Source organism: Vanacampus margaritifer, chromosome 13 (genome assembly GCF_051991255.1).
Source record: "Vanacampus margaritifer isolate UIUO_Vmar chromosome 13, RoL_Vmar_1.0, whole genome shotgun sequence".
Taxonomy (NCBI): Eukaryota; Metazoa; Chordata; class Actinopteri; order Syngnathiformes; family Syngnathidae; genus Vanacampus; species Vanacampus margaritifer.
Window position 1 is genome coordinate 19,721,277 of NC_135444.1, and position 25,052 is coordinate 19,746,328.

General features: G+C 40.0%; 1 protein-coding gene across 2 annotated transcripts in view; it reads left to right on the top strand.

The window, feature by feature from the left end:
• The window catches only part of sox2 (SRY-box transcription factor 2), a 103,280-nt gene that overhangs the window by 73,280 nt on the left and 4,948 nt on the right, over positions 1-25,052 (top strand). For both annotated transcript variants that reach the window (XM_077583894.1, XM_077583895.1), the window contains exons 5-6: positions 15,408-15,563; positions 24,316-24,629. The gene's annotated coding sequence lies outside the window, so the exon portion shown is untranslated. The remainder of the gene's footprint in view (positions 1-15,407; positions 15,564-24,315; positions 24,630-25,052) is intronic.

Below are 25,052 nucleotides of genomic sequence, written 5' to 3' on the forward strand. Positions count from 1 at the left end.
GATAGAACGGACTCGGGCCTTTATCACCATCCTTTAGCCTGCTTTTGGCCAAAAGAAAGCATCATCTTCCATCTCGTGGCCGTCCTTGGATGCCTGATGTTTTATCAAAAGCAAAAAGATGGATAGATGGGGGTGAAGAGGCTAATATCGTGGAGTGGCAGATACTTCGGATGAAGAAAACTTTGCTGGGAGGATCACATTGTTGGGTCTCTTGCATTTCACATTAGTGGTAAAATGTTTCTGCTCCAGATCATTTGTCAGTTTTAATGTTCCAGAATTGCGGCTGTGGTATCTGATTACTGGCAGGGTGTATGTTTTGTATATGTATGTATGTATACATTCTTGGATTTGAAAGTGGAACGATTCAATTGGGTTCGACTCTTGGAGGATTACGATTTGGTTCGATATGGTATGACTCGATAAGTATCTCAACATATATCAAAGTGGAACGATTCGGTTTGATTAGATGCATTTGATTTAAATCCAAAAATCATTTTCCGGTTTAAACCGGTTTTTGTTACACCCCTAGTAGGATACTGTAGTACAGTCAGTGGTATAGATGGAATTTTGGAAATTGGGGACAGGCATCAAGCTAATAGAAATAATAAATATAATCTAAAATGTATGTATGTATGTATGTATATAAATTAAGTGCACAGCTTATTAGCAGCTTATGACAATCACATTGTGCACAAAAAATATCCAATCCTGACTGCCTTCATTTGTTTCAAGTGTTACACTACAATGCATACATTTAACTCATTCACTCCCAACCATTTTCACTGAAGCATCGGCTGTTTTACTGGATTTTGACGGATTTTGCAAGGCCTCTTCTTTTACCAGAAAAAAAATACATTTCTATATTTTTCCGTTTTGCAGTAATTAGCATTAGAATATAGCTAAGTTTCATCGTTATCCATAGATCTGTTTAGAACTTGGGGTAAATTAGCTTTTTTTCAACATGGTCCTGGTTGATCTCTTTTGCTCTGCTGCCACCTGCTGGCCGTTTTTGTAATAACTACCATTTCTTTGACCATTCTCTGCAGTTGAGAGGCTGCATCAAAGCCTTCTGTATGCTCTAGCATAAAAAATATATATATAAATACGTCTTTGGGACAGTTAAAACACCTAAAATAGAACGTATTTATACGTTTTTGGGAGCAAATGAGTTAAAAGCACTACAGCATCACGGGATTCAACTTTCCAACTTCAGAGCTGTTTTCTTATCCGAACGGAAAGGAAGTTGGCTTTATGTAATAGTTGCCAGTCTGTTGCATGGTGCATATAGATAACAGATATGCATGTTTTTGGAATGTGGGAGGAAGTTGGACCACGTGAAAACACACAAAAACAGACAGAACATGTAGACTCCACATAGGAAGACCTTGACTACACCAACAAACTCCCAACTTTGAGACAGACATGATAACCACAAACTGTGCTGCCTCTCAATAAAAAATGATATTGAATTTTATGAAAGGAATACCAGGGAAAAAAAAAATCATAATAGAAACGGGTCAGCAAATGTCCCTCCCGCCATTAAAACGTTACGTTATTAATGCCTACTTTCATAACACCGCTGTCAACACAACCACAGCAAACATTTTTAGTTCTATAAATGCTTTCCGTTTTGTTCACAGCAAATGTTTTCCATTTGGCTGAAATAGAAAAAGTGAGCGATAGCGGCGCAATGTGTTCTTCTGCTGGCAACACTGTGTATTAGACCTCAGTGCATTTGCATATTAGCGGAAGCATGGCTATATGCATTAGCAAACAAAGAGGTTCGAAAAGATGAGAGAGCGAAGAGGGGGCTTTTGCACAACAATAGGTCTGGAAGGCTTAAACTGATCCGCAGCATACCTACAACAGCAGCCAAACGCAAACGCGGGGACATACGTCAACCTGAGAATAGGCCGGCATGCGCCATGCGTGCATGTGACGCGGATATCCAAATCCAGCTGCTCCTCTCCTAAGTCCGACCGAGGGTATACGACGTGGCCACAAACGTGCTCGCAATTCTCAAGTGCCAAAAACCCCAACGAGATCCAAACCCGCTCCCCGTTAACAACATGGGCTCGGACACATGTGCAAAGTGTGACCACACAGATTAGCCCCCCCAGGAAATGTGTGTGTGTGTTGACAGCGGTCAGTACTGAGGCATTTTCTTGCAATTGGGGAAGGATGATGGTGGGATGCAGGGAGGAAGAGAGGCAGAAAGAGGATTAGAGTGATATGGAGACAAAGAACAACAATAGTTTGTCACATTTTGTCAGAGAGGGTTTTATAGAAAAGCTGATTTGGTGTATGCCACCAGCAAACCGCAATCACAACCACAGGATTTAAGACTCAATCAGAATTTGCAGTAATATCATTGCTATAATGTGGCGGAGACTTTTCAATGCAAAAAAACACTGAAACAAAGTTTTAACATTTTCAAGTACAACCTGTGGAGCAGTTAACAGAAACTGGACCGAATACAGATATTTTGTCAATATCTTGGTCAAGGAAGCCTGGGACCGTACTTATTTGGCAAAAAGGAGCACCTGCGGAAAATCCGCCTCTCACATTCTCTCATACTGGTCACTGAAAGTTCAACATGGCATCTCATGGTAGAGATGGGCACAAGTCTCGAAGGCCTGGTGCAAGTCAAGTCGCAAGTCTTTGACCCACAAATCTAAGTCAAGTCCAAGTCTTAAGGTGTCAAGTCCAAGTCTTTAGGTTCCAAGTCGTAGTCAAGTCACAAATCTTTGACCCACAATTCCAAGGCAAGTACAATTCTTTAGGTGTCAAGTCAAGTTGAAGTCTTTAGGTTCCAAGTCACAAGTCTCTGACCCACAAATTTAAGTCAAGTCGAAGTCTTTAGGTTTCAAGTCAAGTCTCAAGTCTTTGGCCCATAAATCCAAGTTAGGTTCCGAGTCAAGTCTCAAGTGTTTGGCCCATAAATCCAAGTCAAGTCCAAGTCTTTAGGTGTCAAGTCCAAGTCTTTAGGTTCCAAGTCGTAATCAAGTCACAAGTCTTTAAGTGTCAAGTCACAAATCTTTGACCCACAATTCCAAGGCAAGTACAATTCTTTAGGTGTCAAGTCAAGTTGAAGTCTTTAGGTTCCAAGTCACAAGTCTCTGACCCACAAATTTAAGTCAAGTCGAAGTCTATAGTTTTCAAGTGAAGTCTCAAGTCTTTGGCCCATAAATCAAAGTTAGGTTCCGAGTCAAGTCTCAAGTGTTTGGCCCATAAATCCAAGTCAAGTCCAAGTCTTTAGGTTCCAAGTCGTAGTCAAGTCACAAGTCTTTAAGTGTCAAGTCACAAATCTTTGACCCACAAATCCAAGGCAAGTACAATTCTTTAGGTGTCAAGTCAAGTTGAAGTCTTTAGGTTCCAAGTCACAAGTCTCTGACCCACAAATTTAAGTCAAGTCAAAGTCTTTAGGTTTCAAGTCAAGTCTCAAGTCTTTGGCCCATAAATCAAAGTTAGGTTCCAAGTCAAGTCTCAAGTGTTTGACCCACAAATCTAAGTCAAGTCCAAGTCTTTAGGTTCCAAGTCGTAGTCAAGTCACAAGTCTTTAAGTGCCAAGTCACAAATCTTTGACCCACAATTCCAAGGCAAGTACAATTCTTTAGGTGTCAAGTCACAAGTCTCTGACCCACAAATTTAAGTTAAGTCGAAGTCTTTAGGTTTCAAGTCAAGTCTCAAGTCTTTGGCCCATAAATCAAAGTTAGGTTCCAAGTCAAGTCTCAAGTGTTTGACCCACAAATCTAAGTCAAGTCCAAGTCTTTAGGTTCCAAGTCGTAGTCAAGTCACAAGTCTTTAAGTGCCAAGTCACAAATCTTTGACCCACAATTCCAAGGCAAGTACAATTCTTTAGGTGTCAAGTCACAAGTCTCTGACCCACAAATTTAAGTTAAGTCGAAGTCTTTAGGTTTCAAGTCAAGTCTCAAGTCTTTGGCCCATAAATCCAAGTTAGGTTCCAAGTCAAGTCTCAAGTCTTTGACCCACAAATCCAAGTCAAGTCCAGTCCAAGTCTTGAGGTTTCAAGTCAAGTCTCAAGTCTTTGACCCACAAATCCAAGTCAAGTCCAGTCCAAGTCTTGAGGTTTCAAGTCAAGTTTAAGTCTATAGGTTCCAAGTCCATGTCAAGTCTCGAGTCTTTGGCCCATAAATCCGAGTCAAGTGCAAGTCTTTAGGTTCCAAGTCAAGTCCTAGTCTTCAGGTTTCAAGTCAAATCCAAGTCTATAGGTTCCAAATCCATGTCAAGTCTTGGGTGCACGGAAAGGGAGGGAGAGAGAGGGACAACCTACGAGCCGGCATACACACACATAGACAAGCCGCACCATAGACTTGTCCGAAGAGTCCGAGTCAAGTCTCGAGTCTTTAGTGGTCAAGTCGATGTTGCAAGTCTCGACAAATAGTCACTTAAGTCTCTCACAAATCCAAGCCCGAGTCCCATTTCTCTGCCTCATGGAAAAGAACTCTGAAGATTTCCCAAGAAGAAGTGTTGCTCTACACAAAGATGGCCGAGGCTTGAAGAAGTTTGCCGACACCCTGGAAAGGACAGGTTCCACTCGGAACAGGCCTCACCACGGTCGGCCAAAGAAGCCGAGTGCACATGCTCAGTGTCAGCCTGTCAGCGCTCACTGCATCAAACTGGCCTGCAAGGTTGCCCTCAGTTTGCGGAAGACAATCTGAGGAAGGACATGAATTACTGGAACCATGTCCTGTGGTCTGATGAGACCAAAAAGCTTATTTGGTTCAGATGGTTTTAAGCGTGTGTAGCGGCAACCATTTGATTTTCGCTATTCTACCAGTTTTTTAGGAAGTGTGTATGAGCATATACAGTACATAATTATTTGTTTTGAGATCACATTTTAATCTAACAATCAAATTGATCTTAAAATCATGAAATCGAACATTAGACAATATCTGATATGTCCATCATTTGTAAATGACTTTTGACTAATATTACTATAAAATACAGTGTTTTGGCGTTGTTTTGGGTTGTCACTGCTTACAATCAAGCGACTTTTTTTTTTTTTTTAAACAAAAATGTCTGCAAAGCAGCAGGCAACCGAAGCTTTTAGGCACGCGAAGGGGGAAAAACAGCATGATCAGTCCAAATGAATGAAATGATTTAATGTTTCAGTCTCCCTCGCCCTAGGGAATGGAACGATACGGGCTCCCTAATTGACACCGGGTCAACTGGCTCCTGACACACACACACACAAACTCACACACTTGCACTGTTTGACACAGTTTCAGCGTTCTGTCCTTCCTCTCTCATACACACATTACAGTCCTTCCAGTAGCCATCCAGACTTGTCCAGTGCGGGCCAGAAGGGGACAAACAAAGGCCCGTGCTGTCTGGCTATAATGATGGATGAGCACGACTCTGATATTTGGGAGGGATTTTGCAAGAGTCAGTCCATTCCCAGGCTGGGCTGCCGGTCGACGGCTTTCTATCACACGTCTTTCAATGACACATTTTTGGGGGAGCAAAACAAAACACGGCATGTTCTTGAATTTGAAACTTCAGGGCAGCGCAGGAAAGCACAATTTCATTAGAAGAGAATGAGATATTTGATGTTTCTCAGTGTTTTTACTGTCACAATGTGAAGTATATTTTCACCATTTAACTCATTCACTGCCAGTGACGGCTATAGACGTCAAAAATTCATTTGAACGATTTCTATTAGTTCATTTTTTTTTCTTCACTTTTGCTAACAAAAGTATGAAAACCTAGAATTGTTTTATTGTACATTCAGAACAGATATAACATTTGTAAAAATTGTTAGTTAACTAATGAAGTCATGTGATTAATTACAATAAAAAAAATGTAATCGCCTGACGCCCCTAATTTAAAAATTTTTTTTTTTTTTAAAATGAGGGGCGTCAGACGATTAAAATTTGTAACCAAAATTAATCGCATGACTTCAATAGTTGACTATTCAATAGTTTTATATCTGGTATAAATGTACAATATTTTTTTCTTCTAGGTTTTCATAAAAAATGAAATGGAAAAAACAAGTTAAACTAATAGAAGTAGTTCACATGATTTTTTTACGTCTATAGTCGTCAATGGCAGTGAATGAGTTAATGGGAATGCAGCGTATTGTATCTTGAAATTGAACCTCCTAATGGAGAAACACGACCACTTGTGTTGTTGTCCTTGAACGCATTGATAGAGATTGGGTCGATTCCGGTACATTCCCGGCTTTTGAAGTCCTTTCACCATAGCAACATACACCTTCATTTTGTTCATGAGGACCCGAGACAGAGTATTTAGAACTGTGATCGATTTGTAGTCCTGATGCTGGGGTTGATCGTTGGTTAGCTTTCACTCTGCTGGCATCACTTTATTTTTGTTTACTGGGATGGCTGGATTTGTTTCCACAAAATTTCAAACTCAGAAAAAAGTAGTCGACCAGTTGACGAGTCAACTTTGTTACTCCATAGGCCACATCACCGTTTAAAGCTTGAAGTTGACAATTTGCTAATCACCTTTTTGGCATCTCGTCTTCCAATTGACCAGTTTAATGAAGACTTTTCAATACTTTTAGTACTATAAGCATATTAACTATCCGGGCCCACTTGTTCAGTTTTCGGTTATTTTAACCACTGGTTAACCTCTACTGGTCGGTTAAATTCTTAGCCCGATGTTAGCTAACCGACCATTAGATATGCATTGTTCAAAACGTTGTTAGTTAACAGCACAGTCAATCTTAACCGCATGGGTTAAACTAGCTGTTTAGCACTAATATATCCCACAATTGCTGCTTTTGAAAAAATAAAAAATAATAATAAAATAAACGATGGCCAGATGATCCTGAGCACTCCTAAGGAAAAAAATAAGCAGAATTATTTATTTATTTATCTATTTATTTATTTGTTAGTTTTTACAGATATCACATGGATGTAATATGCTTCTGTCAATATCTGATTTAAATGAATTACTGACAAACTGACTTCTTTGTGAAACAAAATAAACTGCTCTAAATAAGTCCATGAGCTCATCATTTTTGGGCTTGTTACGTCTATTTTACATCTGTATTATTATGTCTGATCGAATCCAAGTTTAGATTGTTATTGAAGTGACTGTGGACATTTCCCAGGTGATTAGTAGAGACGTGATGCTCACCGATATTTTTTGGACTTCATTTTGTAAAAAGGATGAAATGTCCAAATAGATCACAGTCACGTCTTATATATTGAAAATAATCTAAGAAGTGTTATTTTTCCCAACTTTATAAAAGAGTTTTAAAATGTGGATAAATTAGGACTCATTTCAATTTAGTTACTACGGTTAAACGGTCGGTTAAGATACAACCGAGTTTTAAACAACCGGACCTGTGTGTAAATGTTATGTAATGTTAAATAGTTGCAATCAATGACATCAGGATCTGCATCCCGCTTTGTATAACGCTTTACGATTTATTAATACATTTTTAGATGACTTTATTAAATACGGTGATCGAGCCAACATTGATACCTGACAAGGAGAGAAGTGCAGACGTTAGTGGAGACGCAAAAGAGTCAAAGGCCATTCCGGCACATCTTTACAACTTCAATCCTCTCATTTACGGCGTGCTGCAAAAAAAAAAAAAAAGTGTCTGTATTGACTTCTAATCAGATGCCAGTCGAGACGATGGCATAAGAGAAAGCGCTCTGATTCCCCACCGGCTGTATTGTCACTAAACGTCTCGTCTCTCTATGGACTGTAAATGATTTAATTTGAGCAGCAGATGTGGCGTTGAGATGGCGCTTGCACGCGCCGGTTGAGGGAGACAGGCGGAGGAAGAGCGAGGGAGGGCCGGAGAAGGAGGAAATGACAGGAAGGAGAGGAAAAAAAGCTTGGCAAAGTGACAGCCAACGGCAGCCCGGGTACTTGACGCAGCTTTCAAACGCCGTCGTTTTCGGTGTGTGCGCGCACGTGCGTTCTTGCGCACGGGTATCATGACAGTTGAATGAAAATCAATCTGCTTCTGCATCTGCCGTGCCGGGAGTAGCGTGAGGGCACACAGATGGGCCTTCCTAGTGGCGGCGCCGGCTGGCAGGCGACCAACTCGGGTCCCGCCACTTCTTCCCTCCACTCGCTTCTCATCCTCTTTATCTCCTCCCCGTCTTCTCTTTTGCTAATCAGATGGCAGGCTGTGAAGAGGAGCTCCTTTTCCTGCGCTGACATCTCCAAGTCACTCTGGCAGCAGATGTTTGGGCCCTCCGAAGCCGCAATCGGGGCTCTAATCACCCTCATTGACAGCTCGGAGGGCCCCTGTTGCAGCTCTGAATGGCAAATTAAAGCGTTTTTTTAGATAACGTCGGTAATTGGCTAAATCGTTCCTAAGCCCGGAGATCACACTTGTAATCTGCGTTCCGACGCCGCGGATCACGAGAGCGAGATCTCCGCGCCATCTTCCCTTGCTCATAAGTCTCATTCCTGACGCGTCGCGGGATGTTTTGATGCTTGATGATTTTTTGCCATCAGATTAGCAAATACTAATCGTTCTCGCCGCTGTAGTTTGTCTCACTGTCACGCGTGCTCGCGATCCGCTTTCCTCTCATCTCATGGCCGGCATTAACTCCATTAGACTGGTAATTGGCTCTTAAAGCGGCGGCCGCCGACTCCGAATGCCACTTAATGTCCATCTCTTTGCCTTCCTTGGCTGCGCTCGCCAGTCCATCAGCTACCTTCGCCAGTGAATGGCATTAACTAGTCCTGCATAGAAATCGGCGGCCATATTAGTGTTATCCTCCCCTCTCAGCCTATTGCTTGGCTTATGAGTCCCGATCAGTCAAGATGATATGGTTAAGTGGATATTTTTCCGCTCACATCGCTCCAAAATGGGGCACCAAATAACCCCAACTGTCACAGATGAATATGCAAATTCTGCATATGGAGGTCTACTTCTCATTTTTTAACCAAGCCTGAGAAACTAAATCTGTATTGAAAAAAATGCGGTTGTGGAAATTCAGTTTTGGTCACAACCTCACATTTGGGGTCCTTTGCATTTCATTTCCAAGCAAGAGATGAAATAAAATGTGAGAATAGTTTTACTGACCTGTGGAATCAAAATAAGACGACTATTTATATTATATTATGTATCCAATTGCAATATAGTTGGCAAATAGGAAAACAGTGAGCTAAGGTTCTTCTACTCATTCATCCTCGCCAAAGTTTGCACGTGCACTTGTTTTCATAAATCTGTTTTCATGAATGTACTTCCAATCTTCATGAGGACAAAAAAAAAAAAAAAAAAACTTGAGAAATATAGCAACGTCATAAGATTACACTGAGGAAGAGTAGATTATAAAATAAAATTGGCATGCTGATTCCAAAATTGCAGTTTTTTTTTCCTAGCATGTCAAGTTTTTACTCCAAAATTCCACTGAGGAGCTGTAGAAAGACTGTAGTAAGAAGAGCTGCTAAATAAAACAAAATGGCAAATAAACATTGCAGGCACACTTTCTTTCATATTTCATTGAATTTGACTATTTTATAGAACTTTCAAGCACATCTGTCAAGTACAGTATGTTTCATATTTGTTAAACGTGTCAAAAGTTTGAACATGTGACATGATAAAGAAAAATTGAGATGAGTTTTGGATTCCACTCCCCAAATTTTTTGGGTTAAAAACAGCGACAAAAAATCATGTTCCACAGCGTTATCAATTCTTTTTGACACGTTGATGCACTGGTTGATTAAAGGCACGAAACCTGACATATGCCATTAAACTCGAGGTCTGACTTCACCACTATTAGGTCAAATCCAGGAAATGATGGAGTCAATCTTTTGACTGTGTGCTTGGCTTCCCTTTCCTGGGTTCGAGGGATGTTTTTTTTTTAGATGAGAGGCACCAAATGAATGTGAGGTTCACCGGCAGCTTCCGGGGGCAATTGTTAAGATGAATGACTTCCTGACATGATCATGACGTTAACACCGATGGGGTGCGACGGCAACATCAGGCACGGTGACAAACAATCATGTCATCGTTCAGCTAGTGCAGCGGAAAGCACCTTCAATCCTTCGAAACAATTCTTGTGTTCTGCAGTCATTTGTATGAACGTATGTTATTTCAACTTGAGGAAGCAAGCTTTTATTTTTTATTTTATTTTTTATTTTTTATTTTTTATTTTTTATTTTTTATTTTTTATTTTTTATTTTTTATTTTTTATTTTTTATTTTTTATTTTTTATTTTTTATTTTATTTTTTTTTTTTTGAGGCAGAGAAGCCACCGCCATGCTCCATCCTCACCCCAAGAGAGACAAATCATTGACTTGATAGCATTAACCATTGCATATTTCATAGCATTGGCAATTTCTTTTATACATTATTGATTTTTGCCTGCAACAATCATGACAAAATGCCCACAAAATCCTGGAGGGACTGTCTAGGATTGTCTACAAATGACCTATAGATGACATATGTGCCACAAATATATCCAGTACTTATTTTGTTTTTATTATTATTCGGATTGCTGTAGTAATTGGCAGGGGTAGAACATACATCACCACTCCAAATTTAATGAATTATTATTATTATTATTATTATTATTATTATTATTATTATTATGGAGTGAGGCATTTGTGTGACATAAATATTCACAAAAATAAATGAAAACAAACACCCCATATTGCCTGGATATTATTTGAACTATTCGCATAATAATGATAATAATAATAATAACAATAATCCAAAATATTTGAAATTAAGCAAAAAAAAAATTAAGTAGTGAAAATAGTTCCTTTGCCTGGTAGCGAGTTACTTTTATTATGAAGTATTGTAATTCAATTACTAACTCAGTTACTTTTTTAAGCAACTAATGAGTAACTATAGGTAATTACTTTTTTAAAGTGACGTTCCCAACACTGCAGATCAATTAATAACTTGCTAATTAATTTCACCTCCTTATCATCTTATGTCATTTCTGTCCTTTTTTTCCGTGTTGGACTGTGAAGTGGAAAGAGAAATAAATGAAGAGAGCGTGCAGGGCTGCTGAGGTGGAAAGGTGTAAGAAGCTGTCTTATTTTTTATTTGTTTTTGTATTTGGCTTGTTTCTTTCGCGCCGGTGAGCGGCGGCGTTTTGTGAGGAGGCGTTTCGAGCCGCGCGCCGCTTTTGACTGAAGCAATAAACACTCACTCATGCGTGCGAGAGAACGAGGGGGACGAGCCCTTCCATAAATTATACCGGAAAATTAATTAGCAATATAAATGCCGGGCAGAATGCATTATGCGCAATTGTCTTGCTATCTTTTCAGAAATTAGTCTTTTAAAATGAACGTCGTATTAATCATCTTGCGGAATATTTTGTGATCACTGAATTAATAGTTGAGCATCGGGGAGGCCGCGTATTTTTCGGTATTCATCGGCATAGGCGATTGCCTCTTAATTATGACAGCGTCCTCCTCTTCTTCGCACCTATTAAATCCTGTTTTGTGGCCTGCTCGCCTGGCCCTGTATCTGCTAATTACTTCTCTAATTGAATTTGCTCTCTGTTGCCAGGTTGTTGTTTTTTTAAGTGGCTGCAGGGCCTCATTGTGTCCTTGCGAGCCGCCTCGCTGACAGTAACAGGATGCTCTTCCTTCCCCCCCCCTCCCTTGCTCGCCCTCTCCATCTCTCTTTCTGTATTCAAGTCCCTCCGTCTATATCGTTACCTTTAGCTCCGAGGCATGTACCGAGTATGAATGAAGAAAATTAATTAACAAGAGTCATTGGGACACTTGCTGCATTTCTCCTTTGCTGCCTTCTAGCCTCGTTTTTGAGCCTCTAGCAGGGGTGTGACAAAAAAAATATTTTTTTGTCACAGACCATTTCATAGTCATGTTTGCCTTCAGACGGCTGTTATGACGATGAAAAAAAATGTGTATAAATACCTCATCAAATTATAAATAATATGCTGTTGGCTATGCGTATATGATGTGTGTGTTTTTTGTTATTCATTTGAAATCAGAAGTCTTGAAAAAAAAGCAAAAACCAAATATTAAAGTTTACAACTATTGCTCAGTTTATGTTAAGAGTGAGATTTAGTAAAAAAAAAAAATAAATAATAATAATATCAGTTACATCTTCTGTGAATATTTTTTCAAATTTGGTGCATATTTTCTGCCAAAATGAAATGAACACATGCAATTAGCAAAAAAAACAGGAAACAGACAAACTATTTGTTTTTGTGGGCCACATAAAATGATATGGTGGCCCAGATTTGGCCCCCACGCCTTGGGTTCGACACCAGCATTCTGTATGTGTAGGCTAATGGATCTTTGACACACTAATAGCGTTACTAATAACTTTGAATCATAGATTATAACAAAAGAGCCCCTATTGAATCAAAACTTGCTCATCCAACCTTGACGTACACATTTTTCTGAGTCAAGACGAGGTTTTGATCAACCCTGCAACCGCAATAACTTTAGAATTTTGTACTTAAAAGTAACATACTCAAATCAGTAGTAAATCAGTATACAAATAAACGTACCTTGCCTTGCCTAAGGACCACTTATTTGAAAAAAGCAAAGGTTTTAACCTGGATTTAAAAGCATTTACAACTCGAGGCTGACTTCACTTCTGTTGGCAGCTAATTCTATTGCTGTGCAGCATAACAGCCAAATGCAGCTTCACCATGTTTACTTTGAACTCTGGGTTCGACGAGTTGGCCCAAGTCTGTGGATCTCAGAGCACTGCTGGGTTTGTATTCAATTGGCATTTCTTGAATCTATTCAGAATCCTTTCAGTTGAATTTCTAATTCATCAATGTTGTAAAAGTATCATGTCTAATGAAGTGACAGCAAAAGTAATTAGCATTAAAACAGCATACAATCTATGAGATGTTTTGGGATTACAAATTGCGGCGGTTTTACTGTAATGTTAAAAAAAAAAGCCTTTTAATTTCCAAATCATCAGTATTAAAAGGTTTCAAAAAAAAACTTGAGCTGACTGAATATATAATTATACGGCTCTTTTTTCGTGCCCAGTGCAATGCGGCTTAAGGCGTGATCTAAATCTGCGCAGGGGCAGGCTAAACTAAGATTTGGTATTTTTGCAGAGCCATCCATAATAATTGACATGTTAAATGAATACCTATGTGAGATAATCCTTCAAAAATAAGCATTGCGAACTTTTTGCTGCATCTCATCGTATTTGATTGATGAAATGAAATGAAATGTGTGAGAGTATAAGGCAGTTGCTGAGAATTTGAAAATAATTTTAAAGCAAAAAAAACAACAACAACATGATCACTTCTTGGTAAAAGCGTTGATGCTCGCTGAATCCCAATCCCGCCTCCATCCTCCCTCAACCTCTTCCTCCCTCAACCATCTTCAGCCAACTCCTTTGTGAAAACTTTCTCTCCTCACTTGGTATTGATCCGCTCTCTCCACATCATCCATCCATCCATCCATCTCGCCATTGATCCTTTCCTCCCCCCCCCCTCCCTCCCCCGCGCTCCTCCCAGCGCTATCTCACTCATCCTTTGTCTTCTTATCGAAGCTCGGCGGTTTATTCTGGCCCGCTCTTATTGACAGGAATCTCGCTGCAAGGCCAACTAATGCATCCCTAATCCCACCTTTGTCACTCTGGAATGTTCTGGCTCACTTCAGACACACACGCACACACACGCACGCGTGTGCGTCCATATACGGGTTTTGCCGGTGTGTGTAAGGGGGGGGGAATAAAGGCCACACGGATGTTGATCCCGGCTTTTTATTTGTTGGCAAAGCCAGCTATCAATCAAAAAAGGCCCACTCGTTGCGTTCCCGCGTGTGTGTGCGTGTTGGTCTTGAGTGACAGGTGGAATCAAGGCTGAGGACGTTTGATAAGCTTGTATTGTCAGTCCCTCCCCCCGCCTCCCCTTCCCAGCGCCACCTCGATAAGAAATACATTGGAATAGAACTGATAACGGTGTCGGAAACAGCAAAGCCCCACTCTAAAACGGCGCGCACGCACGCTCGCGAGCGACGCCATGGGAGGGGTGTCTTTCTTCAAGCACCTCGGCTGTAAACGATACCGTCAACAAACAGCAACACGCCGGCTCTCGGCGAGAAAGACGGTGCCGATATTGTGCGCGTGTTGGTGCGTGACGTACAGTGGAGTGTGTTTTGCTGGCGCGAGGATACGCTCGGCTTACTGAAAAGGTCCCGGCGATAGCGGCGCGTGTTTGTGTGTGTGTGCGTGTTGTGAACAGCGGCGAATGAATACAGTAATAGGCTTAGAGTGGCTTCGGCGCGGTGTCAGACTTAAGCAACAACACGGGCGCTCTCAAAAGGATGACTGACAGCTGTCCGCGCGTGATCTTCAGATTTCGGGTCAGACAGACAATATGTTGTCGGGCATGTTTTCTTTTTATTTGATGCTTGACAATAAAACCGGCATCAGCGGTTGAGTGAAATCGGATCACTGACATCAAAACGGTGATCAAGACGGGAAATGTCATCGGTGCGAGACGATTTAGGTCGCCGAGAGCAAATTCAAGGTCACAAAGGCCTTTTCGTTAGTGGTGTGCGATACTGCAAATGTTGGTATCGATACGATACCAAGTAAGTACAGGGCTGGTATCGCTAATAATGATATCGATACTTTAAAAAAAGTATGATATATATATACATATATATAATACAATCCACACCCCTAATATATATATATATATATTAGGGGTGTGGATTGCCTAGTACCTGGCGATCTATAAATTTTTTTTTTTTTTTTTTACAAAAATTTTGAAAATACTAATCAGTAAACTTGTACATGTACACTGTAAGATTTGTATGAAAATGTATTTATTTATCTAAAAATTCTGACTTATAACTGAGCCACTGCATTTAACAAACAGGTGGCAGTCTGTTTCATGTTTGAACAGCACTGAAATCAACTATTAAGGCTTAATGTTCCATTAATATAACATTCTTCCATGCTTAATGTGTGAATCCTAACCCTAAGTAAGACGCTTTGTTGAATATTTCCGTAAAAAAATTGATGTTTAAAAATCGATTCGGCCGCATATCGAATTGATTTGAGAATTGCGCGCTGTAATATCGCGATATATTGCCGAATCGATTTTTTCTAACACCCCTAATAAATAAATAAATAAATATATATATATATATATATATATATATATATATATATATATGGATCAATACGAAGTGAGAAACTTAGCAATCTCAGTGATTGGCACTTGAGCTTGGCAAAAGTTGGGGGGGAAAAGTGCCACACTCAACATTTGCAGAAGTCGTCCATTATAGAGAAAGAACAGTGACCTGTGAAGAGATTTCCAAGCACAAGATTAAAGATGAACAAGAAAGAAAGCAAAAAAAAAAAAGATAAAAGAAGGGCTGACCAGAGGGCAAGTGAAAGTAGGGTTATTGTGAATGTGCATTAGCGGCCAATGTGATGAACTTAGATTTTCTTTTTTTGTGTGTGTTGTGTGCAGTGACTCCGGGGCTAAGGAGGCAGGAGTGTGTGGTGGCGGCGGCGGCGGCGGCGGGGGGAAATCAATGGGAAATTACACACGCTCGGCTGGACCATTGTACAGTATGGTCGCTATGTTCCACACAAGCCACTTCCAAGATGATGCGGCTGAATACGGGTGAACTTCAAGATCATTTTTATTGATTTTTAGGGGCTGTCAATAAAGACAAGGCCTCAGTGTGTGTGTGTGTGTGTGTGTGTGTGTGTGTGTGCACACATGCGTGCACGTAAGAGAGATGTTGGGATATGTGTCACGGGGCCCGTACAATACCCTGCGACGCTGGCTTTGTCCCTGCCCACACATTAGCAACTCCCTGTCCCGCTGCTTTTCATTTACATGAGTGACGGGCCGGGCGAACAAGGCTCACTGATCATGGAATGAGAGCGAGAGAGGGCGAGCGAGGGCTTTCCATTACAGAATTGGCCTGGCAGCAGATGCCGCCATTGTTTGGGATCAGGATCCAAGAAATAATTTTTTTGCTGTTGGGAATGCTCATGTGAACATCGTTCAAGTCATCGCGTTTCACAGATTTTTAGTATTCAGAGTACTCAGAGTGTTTTAACTCATTCACTGCCATTGACGGCTGTAGACGTCAAAAATTCATTTGAACTATTTTTATTAGTTTAGCATTTTTTTCCCCCACTTTTGTTAAAACCTAGATTTTTTTGTATATTTAGAAGATATAAAATTTGTGGTTAATTGTGAGTTAACTAGTGATCTCATGCGATTAATTATGATTAAAAATGTTAATCGCCTGATGCCTCTAATTTTTAATAATCTTTTCTTCAAAAAATAAATAAATTAATAATTATTTTAATTTTTAAAAATGTTTTTTTTTTTAAAGAAAAAAATATAAAAAATTAGGGGCGTCGGGGGATTATAATTTTTATACATAATTAATCGCAGGACTTCACTAGTTAACACACGATTAATCACAAATTTTATTTCTGTTCTAATACAACAACAAAATTCTAGGTTTTGATACTTTTGTTAGCAAAAGTGGAAAGAAAAGTAAACTAATAGAAATAGTTAAAATGATTATTTGACGTCTATAGCCGTCAATGGCAGTGAATGAGTCAAAAAAAAAATTAAAACAATTGGATGGAAACCTGATTAATTATGCGTGGGTTTTCGCTATTCGTGGGTCTGTCCCTCACAAATGGTGGCGGTTGACTTTAGAGTAAATATACAGTATACGTTGTTTAAATAGATATGTTGCGGCATCTTCTGCGCGAACGGGTGATCGGTTATCTTTTTTTTTTTTTTTTTAAATCCTGATCGTGTAACGCTTACGTATATATTTTAGTCTTTTTAGTTTAGCCACAATTTGACTTCCATGCACCCCCATTTGTTCTTTGCCGTCAACTTTCTGTTGTACAAACACACAAAATGTATTTTCCCGTGAACGGCAGCACGTTTCTGCGTCCTTTATGGGCTTGTTGTGAAATTCAACAAGTGCTGTTTAAATAGTAAGCAGACGGATGTGTGTGTGTGTGAGCGCGCGCGTGTGTTTGGCGAGTGCAAAGTCACGGCTCACACTGTTGAAGAGAGCGCTGAAACACACGCGCACATTATCAGAGAGGTGTGAGTTTTCTCAGCCCGAAGATAAACAACTGAACCTTTACGGCGCCTCGACTTTATTGCGTCTGTTGGACATTCTGTGCGTCCTGCTGACGACCACGTCGGTCCAAGTCACTTTGTGTTTGCGTGCGAGTCATTGCCGACAACGTATCTCTGCCGCGTGTTGGAATGTCACGGAAGCCTTTCGAGTTGCTGCTGCATTTATTGGCGGTTTGCTGCGAAATGCTGCCGAGTTGTGTACAAATACGTCAAGTTATCCAATAGTCATGTTTGAAATATTCATTTGAAAAATATTGTTGAAATTCTTCGCCGATTATTATTAATGACTTTTTTTGGTGTCATTTTGACTAATTCACTGCCATAAATTAATTAAAAAAAAAGATTATTAAAAATTAGGGGCAAAAAGCAATTTTTTAAATCCTAATTAATCGCATGACTTCACTAGTTAACTCACGATTAATCACAAATTTTATATCGGTTCTAAATGCACAATAAAAAAATTATAGGTTTTCATACTCTTGTTAACAAAAGTGGAAAAAAAATGTGAAACTAATAGAAATAGTTCAAATGAATTTTGGACGTTTATAGCCGTCAATGTCAGTGAATTAATTTAAAAAAATATATTAAAAAAATTAAAAAATTGGGGCGTCAGGCAATTAAAGTTTTTAATCGTAATTAATTGCATGACTTCACTAGTTAACTCGCGATTAATCCCAAATTTCACATCCGTTTTAAATGTGCAATAAAAAAAATTCTAGGTTTCCACACTTTGTTAACAAAAGTGGAAGAAAAATGTTAAACTAATAGAAATAGTTCAAATTAATTTTTGACGTTTATAGCCGTCAATGGCAGTGAATGAGTGAATCATGTCGAGTCCTTGAAATGAATTCTTCCATGCATCTCTCAGATACTGAAGAGCGCGTAGCAAGTATCCAGCATGTTCTCGAGGTGCCGTCTTGCAGTACCGTTGACACCAGAGTGAGACAAAAAACAAGGCTGCACTTTACACGTGGATGTAAAGGAGAAATGAGTGCAGCGGTCACCAGATACATTCCGACAGCTAAATCCAGTGCAAGAGCAAACATGGGGACCCTACAAAGATAATAATGTGTACATAAAAGCAACAAGAAGAATTTCCAGAAGATATTTCTCTGGTAAGTTAGTCAAGGTCACGGGAATGTCATCTGATGCAAAGTGGAGGTCGAATGGAAATGAAAAATAATTTCCGTGAAGTCTTTTTGAAGTCATCTGAGAAGAGAACCTGGCAGGAGAAACTCATAACGTAAAAGAGGACGGATCTGATCAACCGAAATTTACAATTGACCAGCAGCCCAAAGACATTTTCTGGGTTTTGGTTTAGCAACAAGACTTTGCTTAACTGCATGTAACGAGCGCTTCATTACGATTTCCGTGCCTTTTTTTTTTTTTTCAAAGGTCGACATCTGACCCAGCCATACTGTAGATTAAAACTGGTTTGTGTGCACTTTTCTAAATATATGGCATTAACACAGCTGGGATTTACTTAAAAATACGTTCCTATGTACTTGCAAATACGTACTTAGAGGCTAAATGCTAAAAACTTAGCATTTTTTTTCTAGAGCTGTCAAACAATTACATTATTTATTCAGATTGATCACATTTTAGAATTTTGATGAATCACAATTAATCACTGAATTATCAACATTTTTGCCCGCCAAATTTGAAGAGCACATGTTTGTGTGTCAATTATTTTGAAATTTTTTGATCCATTGCACACTTTCATCCTCCAATTTTTCTAATCAGTTAATTACTTGCATAATTAAAAATGGAAAAAAAAAGTAAATAGTTTGACAAATATTCTGAATGACATTTATTCAACTCAAATTTTTTAATATTTTCTTTTTTGTCTAATTACTTAATTATTCAAATTTTATATCTGTTCTAAATGTACAATACATTTTTCTAGGTTTTCATACTCTTGTTAACAAAAGTGGAAAAAAAATGTGAAATAGAAATAGTTCAAATGAATTTTTGACGTCTATAGCCGTCAATGGCAGTGAATGAGTTTAAAAAAAAAAAAAAAAGTTAGATGTCTCCCTAATACGCCGTCATACAAACATACTTGCAAAAATGTCACAAATAAAAAAAATGTTCACTCCACATTGGCAGTTAGTTACCTGTAGTGATTTGTTGTCAGCATCACTCAAAAACGACACTACTGATTTTTATGACGCCGTGTGGAGGTCAGCCCCCCCCCCCCCCCCCCCCAAAAAAATCCCTCGATCCTTTCTGGAAAATGCCAGGCAGGCTCTTTGTCAGAAGAGAAGCCAGCATACTCTCAGTGCGGACGGCTGCTATCCGAGTGTGCGTTTGCCAAGCCAAAATCGTTCTGGTCATCCTGTTGCCTCAGTGCCGCTTTACCCCAGTGACGTATATTGGCTTCCACCTTTCCAAACGTTCAATCATTCATTGCATGCATGTTTTTTTCACATAAGTGACTCAAATTGTGTGTGTGTTTTTTTTATTGATTGTTGGGAGTGAAGTGCAAAAAAAAATTTTTTTGGGGTCAGTTAGCCAGTATTAATATTAATTTGTAAATAAATTAAGAAAATGTGCATATTTACATTTGACATCATACATGGTGATGAAAATCCTCAGATGGTAGCAAATGGAGATTCAAGTGGTGCTGACATTTTAGCAAATGTGATCAATTTAGGTTTCCCATTTGTAGTGGAATTTGCGCGTACGCGAAGGTATCGTTTCCGCTCGGCGGCGGCGGCTAGCTAACGGCGAAATAACTCGCCACAGTTCATTAGCGGCGATGAGGTGAGCTGCTCATCTCCACATTGTTAGCCGGCGCTAAGCTGCAGTAATCCTAAACAAAAGGGCCGGGGGGCCTCACAGCAGCCTGCATGGATTAGAAGCGCTTTCGAGAAACGTCCGAGAGAGATTCATTCACATTCAAATTGGCCGGTAAACAAAACGCGGAGTGGTCAGAAGAGAGGGGCGAGCGAGTGATGGAGCGAGTGAGAAGCATCTGGGATGTGGACGTGTCATAAGAAGGAATTTGGGTGCTGGGCCATGTGCTCCGTTACTGGTCAACGTATTTTTCTTTTGCGAACGTTTAGAGCAAGCTTTGCAACGTTCTCACTTGTCAGTTCAGAGGCTCTCCTAATGAGACTTAGATCATCCAACATCATCAATCAACTCATGGAAATTGAGTTGGAAATAAGACTGTCACTCATTATATAAGATCTGATGATATTTTTCCCCTTTTAGTACTGACCAACTATTTTTGCCCTATTCACTGCCATTGACGGCTATAGACGTCAAAAATTCATTTGAACTTTTTCTATTAGTTCAAAAAAAAAAGTTCCACTTTTGCTAACAAGAGTATGAAAACCTAGGAAAAAAATGTTTAGTGTAAATTTAGAACAGATATAAAATTTGTGATTAATCGTTAGTTAACTAGAAGTCATGTAATTAATTACGGGCCTAATTAAAAAAATAAAAATAAGGGGCGTTTAATCGCATGATAATTTTATATCTGTTATTAATGTACAATAAAAAATATAAGTTTTCATAAAAAAATGAAATGAAATGAAAAATGGTTAAACTAATAGAAATAGTTCACATGAATTTTTGACGTCTATAGTCGTCAATGGCAGTGAATGAGTTAATGTGTTAAATGATTATTTTTTTCTCTCCAAAAATTCAGAGGGGTCAATACATGCTATTGCCATATTTAGGAATGGAATACATGCACCGCACATATCAGCAGAGCGCAGAATCTGTCTGCCTGCCTGCATCTGGATCAAATGCACCACAACTTAGACCTGCTTTTACCTGACCGTGTGTAGACTGCGACAAATCCATTTGAAAATGCTTTTACATCTGGAAATGTGAAACTGACCATACATGGTCAGAAATGCTCAGCTGGCGTTCAGTCTAACCGCAGTGTGAAAGTACAAAGCAAGTGGAATGAACCCCGTGCGTTTGCTAGCTTTCTTTTCATGATGTCTGCCTGCAGTGTACTTAACACTGATTTGGGTATAAAGTCTTCAACGCTCCCTGATAATTGTGATGTTTCTCAAAGCTCCCATGGTGTCCGTCGCTCTGCTAGCAACCCAGCGATCACATTGCGTAGCCTCTTGCGGATGGATTTATAATTAAAGTTGCTCCACTTCCCTAATATGAGTGGCATGCCTGTGATTTCCACTCTATAGCCCAGATTGATCAGATAGCAAGTCGAAGTCTTATTTCTTTCCCACTAAGCCTATTGAGAGTGAGAGCGCTGATCCTCTCAGCCCGTCTCGGTGTCATCCACTCTGTTTGTCTCTCAGGCTTAAAATCTCCAGCAGCACTTCGATCCCGCTGCTTTTCCTCTCCCCCCTCCGCTTCAATCTGCCCTTGAGTCTCAAGATCACGCTGGTCATTGCAGAGGTCGACTTTGCAGATGTAGAAGCCCGGTGACGTATCACCTGTTGATTCTGGAATGAAACGCTCGGGGGGGGGGGGGGGGGGGGGGGGGAGATGTACATCTTGTTCTAGTGTGAATGCGTTTGTAAGTAAGTTTGAAGGTTATGCACATTTAATTAATGAACTCATAATGACTTTGATATGCCACCTATCCTTTAGAACAAATCCGGGCAAAGTACAGCCCGGGGGCCAATCACAGTCTCCGAACGGCCTTCAAAAAGATCATGAAGTCAAAGTAAAGCGTAAAATACAACAATCATATTATACTTCCTACTGATCAATATATTTGGAAGTACTGATGTGGAATAACACGAGTTGGTGGTTTGGTGCAGAGATGTAATTTTTTACTTTTAAAAACATTGAGATATTGCAAGCATATTTTTTGTTACCAGTCCCCTGGTTATGACTGTTTTGGGTTGACTCATTGGCCTCATATGATGATAATGTAGGATGATGATGTACTAGACACTCTTAGTGTAACTCGTCTTATGCAGTTACTATGTCCTTTAGTATGTTAATGTGATAATAATGTCAGTTTGTTGTCAGTTGTTTATGCGGTTACCATGTCCCTTATGGTGATAGTGTGATAATGTTTTCAGTTGCTATGTCCCTTATGATGACATCGTATGATGAGATGTCTCATATGATGATAATGGATGATGATGTATTAGCCACTCTTAGTTTTTCTCGTCTTATGCAGTTGCTATGTCCTTTAATGTGATAATGTTGTCAGTTTATTGTCAGTTGCTTATGCAGTTACGATGTCCTTTATTATGTTAATTTGACAATGTTGCCAGTTTGTTGTCAGTTGCGTATGCAGTTACTATGTCCCTTATGGTGATAATGTGATCATTTTGTCAGTTTCTATGTCCCCTATGATGACAATGTATGATGAGATGTCTCAAATGATGATAATGCAGGGTGATGTATTAGCCACTCTTAGTTAGTCTTAGTTTGTTATGCAGTTACTGTGTCCATTATGATTATGTGATTATGTTGTTAGTTGCTATGCAGTTGCTATGGCCCTTATGGTGACAATGTATGTATGATGAAATGTCCCATATTATGATAATGTAAGATGTTGGTGTATTAGCCATTCTTTGTTTGTCTATAGTCTTATGCTGTTACTATGATGAGAATGAATGACGAGGTGTCCCATATGATGATAATGTAGGATGAGGATGTATTAGCCACTCTTAGTTTGTCTATTTGTATGCAATTACTACCTTGTGATGATGATGTGATAATGTTGTCAGTTGCTATGCAATTGCTAGGGTTCTATATTTGTCACTCTACCACTCTTATTTGTATTAGCGAGGCCTTTATTCTGCCCTATAGAATTGTGCATCCTAGTGAGAGTTACTGAATGACACTTTTGTCAGCACGTCGAGGTTTCTTAGCCGAGGTTTCCTATTCCTACCCTCCCATGTTTTCGAAGTGTTTTCCATGCATCCAGCACTGCTCTCTCTTATGTGCTGGAAAAAAATCAAGACATTTTTGATACAATTCAAAAATACATTTAGTGCTACATAACGCCATCTGATTCAAATTTGCCGTTGATCCTGCAACTGTTTCACAAATAAATGAAATTCTTTCCCCAAACTTGTCTTCACTGTTTGCAACTGTCTTGTCCTTGTGATGAGAATCAACAGCTGCAGTGAGGATTTATTAGCGGTGTACGGTTAATGACATGATTGTCTGTGATTAACCACAATTAAGGGCTAAGGGTGGCGGTCCTGCGCCCTCGCATATGTGACACACACACACACACACACACACACAAACGTATGGCGCTTTGATAGACAGGCTGCGCTCACATTGTAACGATCGCTGACATCCAATACGTTTGGCCTGGGATCATCCTGTGCGCCCATTGTGTTTGCTGCTCAACACTTTATTGATTAACCACGAGTTAATTACAAACGACATCAACCGTGGGCCGTCTGAAGCTCGCTTGTCCATGACGGCGCACCTGTGCGGGCTCCGCATCTTCAACCTCAGCAGGACCTTCGTCGCATCTGCACAAGCATGACATTTCGTAGTGTACGCGATGTGCCACGTGATGAGGGGATCGCCCTTAAATAGGTGGGATTAATAAGCAAAGGTTTGAAGGGTCTTTTAAATCTATTGAGCTCAACTCGAGGGAAATTTGTGTCAAATGCACGGCGGACCTTTGGAGGGTAATCTAGGCTGGATTTAAGCGCCATTGTAAAATCTATGATACGCCCTCCACTTGAGGGGCATTGCAACAGCCTCTCACCTTTCTAATAATAATAATAATAATAATAATAATAGCAGAGTTGAGCCAGGCAGAATTTTCCCTACCATGCTTTTTTCTCTTGTGGCAGTCTCACTTTTTCTCTTTGCCATCGCCTCGTACTTTGTGCAAAAAGGAGGGGTGGGGGGGGGGGGGGGTAAGGAGCGAAAAGAATCTTTATCAAATCCCTATTCTGGAGCTTTCAATAAGGCAGGCCATTACCTCACTGGCGCTTTTGTTCGGCCTATACAAGGAGAACAAAATGGTTATTCAGGAGGACGCTTTAGATTTTTATTGTGGGCTTGCTATTCACAAAGAGCAGCGTTATTGTATTAAAAAGAACCATCTGTGGCAGAAACAATGGCTTCAAATTATCTGTGAATACCCAGTGAACAAAATATAAAGCTTTTTCCTGCTCATTATGTGGGCTAAGCTAGGGGGTGGAAGATAGGAGAGGAGCGGCATAGACTTTGCTATAACTGACTTTTGTTGTTCTTGCTTGCATTCTTCTCCTTTTTAAATCGGCCCCTTTTTCACATTGTGTGTCGCCATCAACGGCTTTCCTTGTTGCAGGGCGAGCCGAGAGCAGACGTCGGAAGCGAAGCGCCGGGGACGGATGTTGGAGCCGGATGACGGCGCGCGCCGACGCTCGGACCCGAAGCCAGGCTCCGGACCGGTGCGGAGGGAAGGCTGCATGCCGCTCGCTCGGACTCGGCTGCCGGAGCTCGGCGGCGGCGGCGGCGGGCAAACTGACGCGTCGTGCTCGGCGTGCAGCCGGAGAAGATTTGACGGCGCTTGAAGGGGGAAGATAACTTTTTCTTTTTTTCTTTTTTTTTCTCCTATTCTGCCAATCACGACGAGAGGAAGACAACGCTCCCCCAGAGCCAGTAAGTTGGAGCGTGGACAGGAGAAGCCTTTAGTTAGTGAGTGTGTGTGTAGCCGTGCGTGTGTGTGACACTGGTGGGGGGGGGGGGGGGTGTCGTGCTGCCCTGTTGTAGAATGGCGCTCAATGGCATCATAAAGACCGGCGGAAACCTTTACAATTATTATTATTATTATTATTGTTATTGTTATTATTATGAATTCCTTATTTCTGAGGTGCCGTTTACTTTAAAATAGTAAATTATAAATGTATTTGAAAGTATAGTATTCATTTTTAAACATCACTTTAATAATAATATCACACTGCGCCTTAAAAAACGTCTTTCTCGGTTTTATTTTTCATTTAATCCTATTATACGAAATTTGTTTTCACAACTTTTTTGTAAGTTTATTTGATGACTTTTTGGATTTAATTTGAGTTTTGCGGC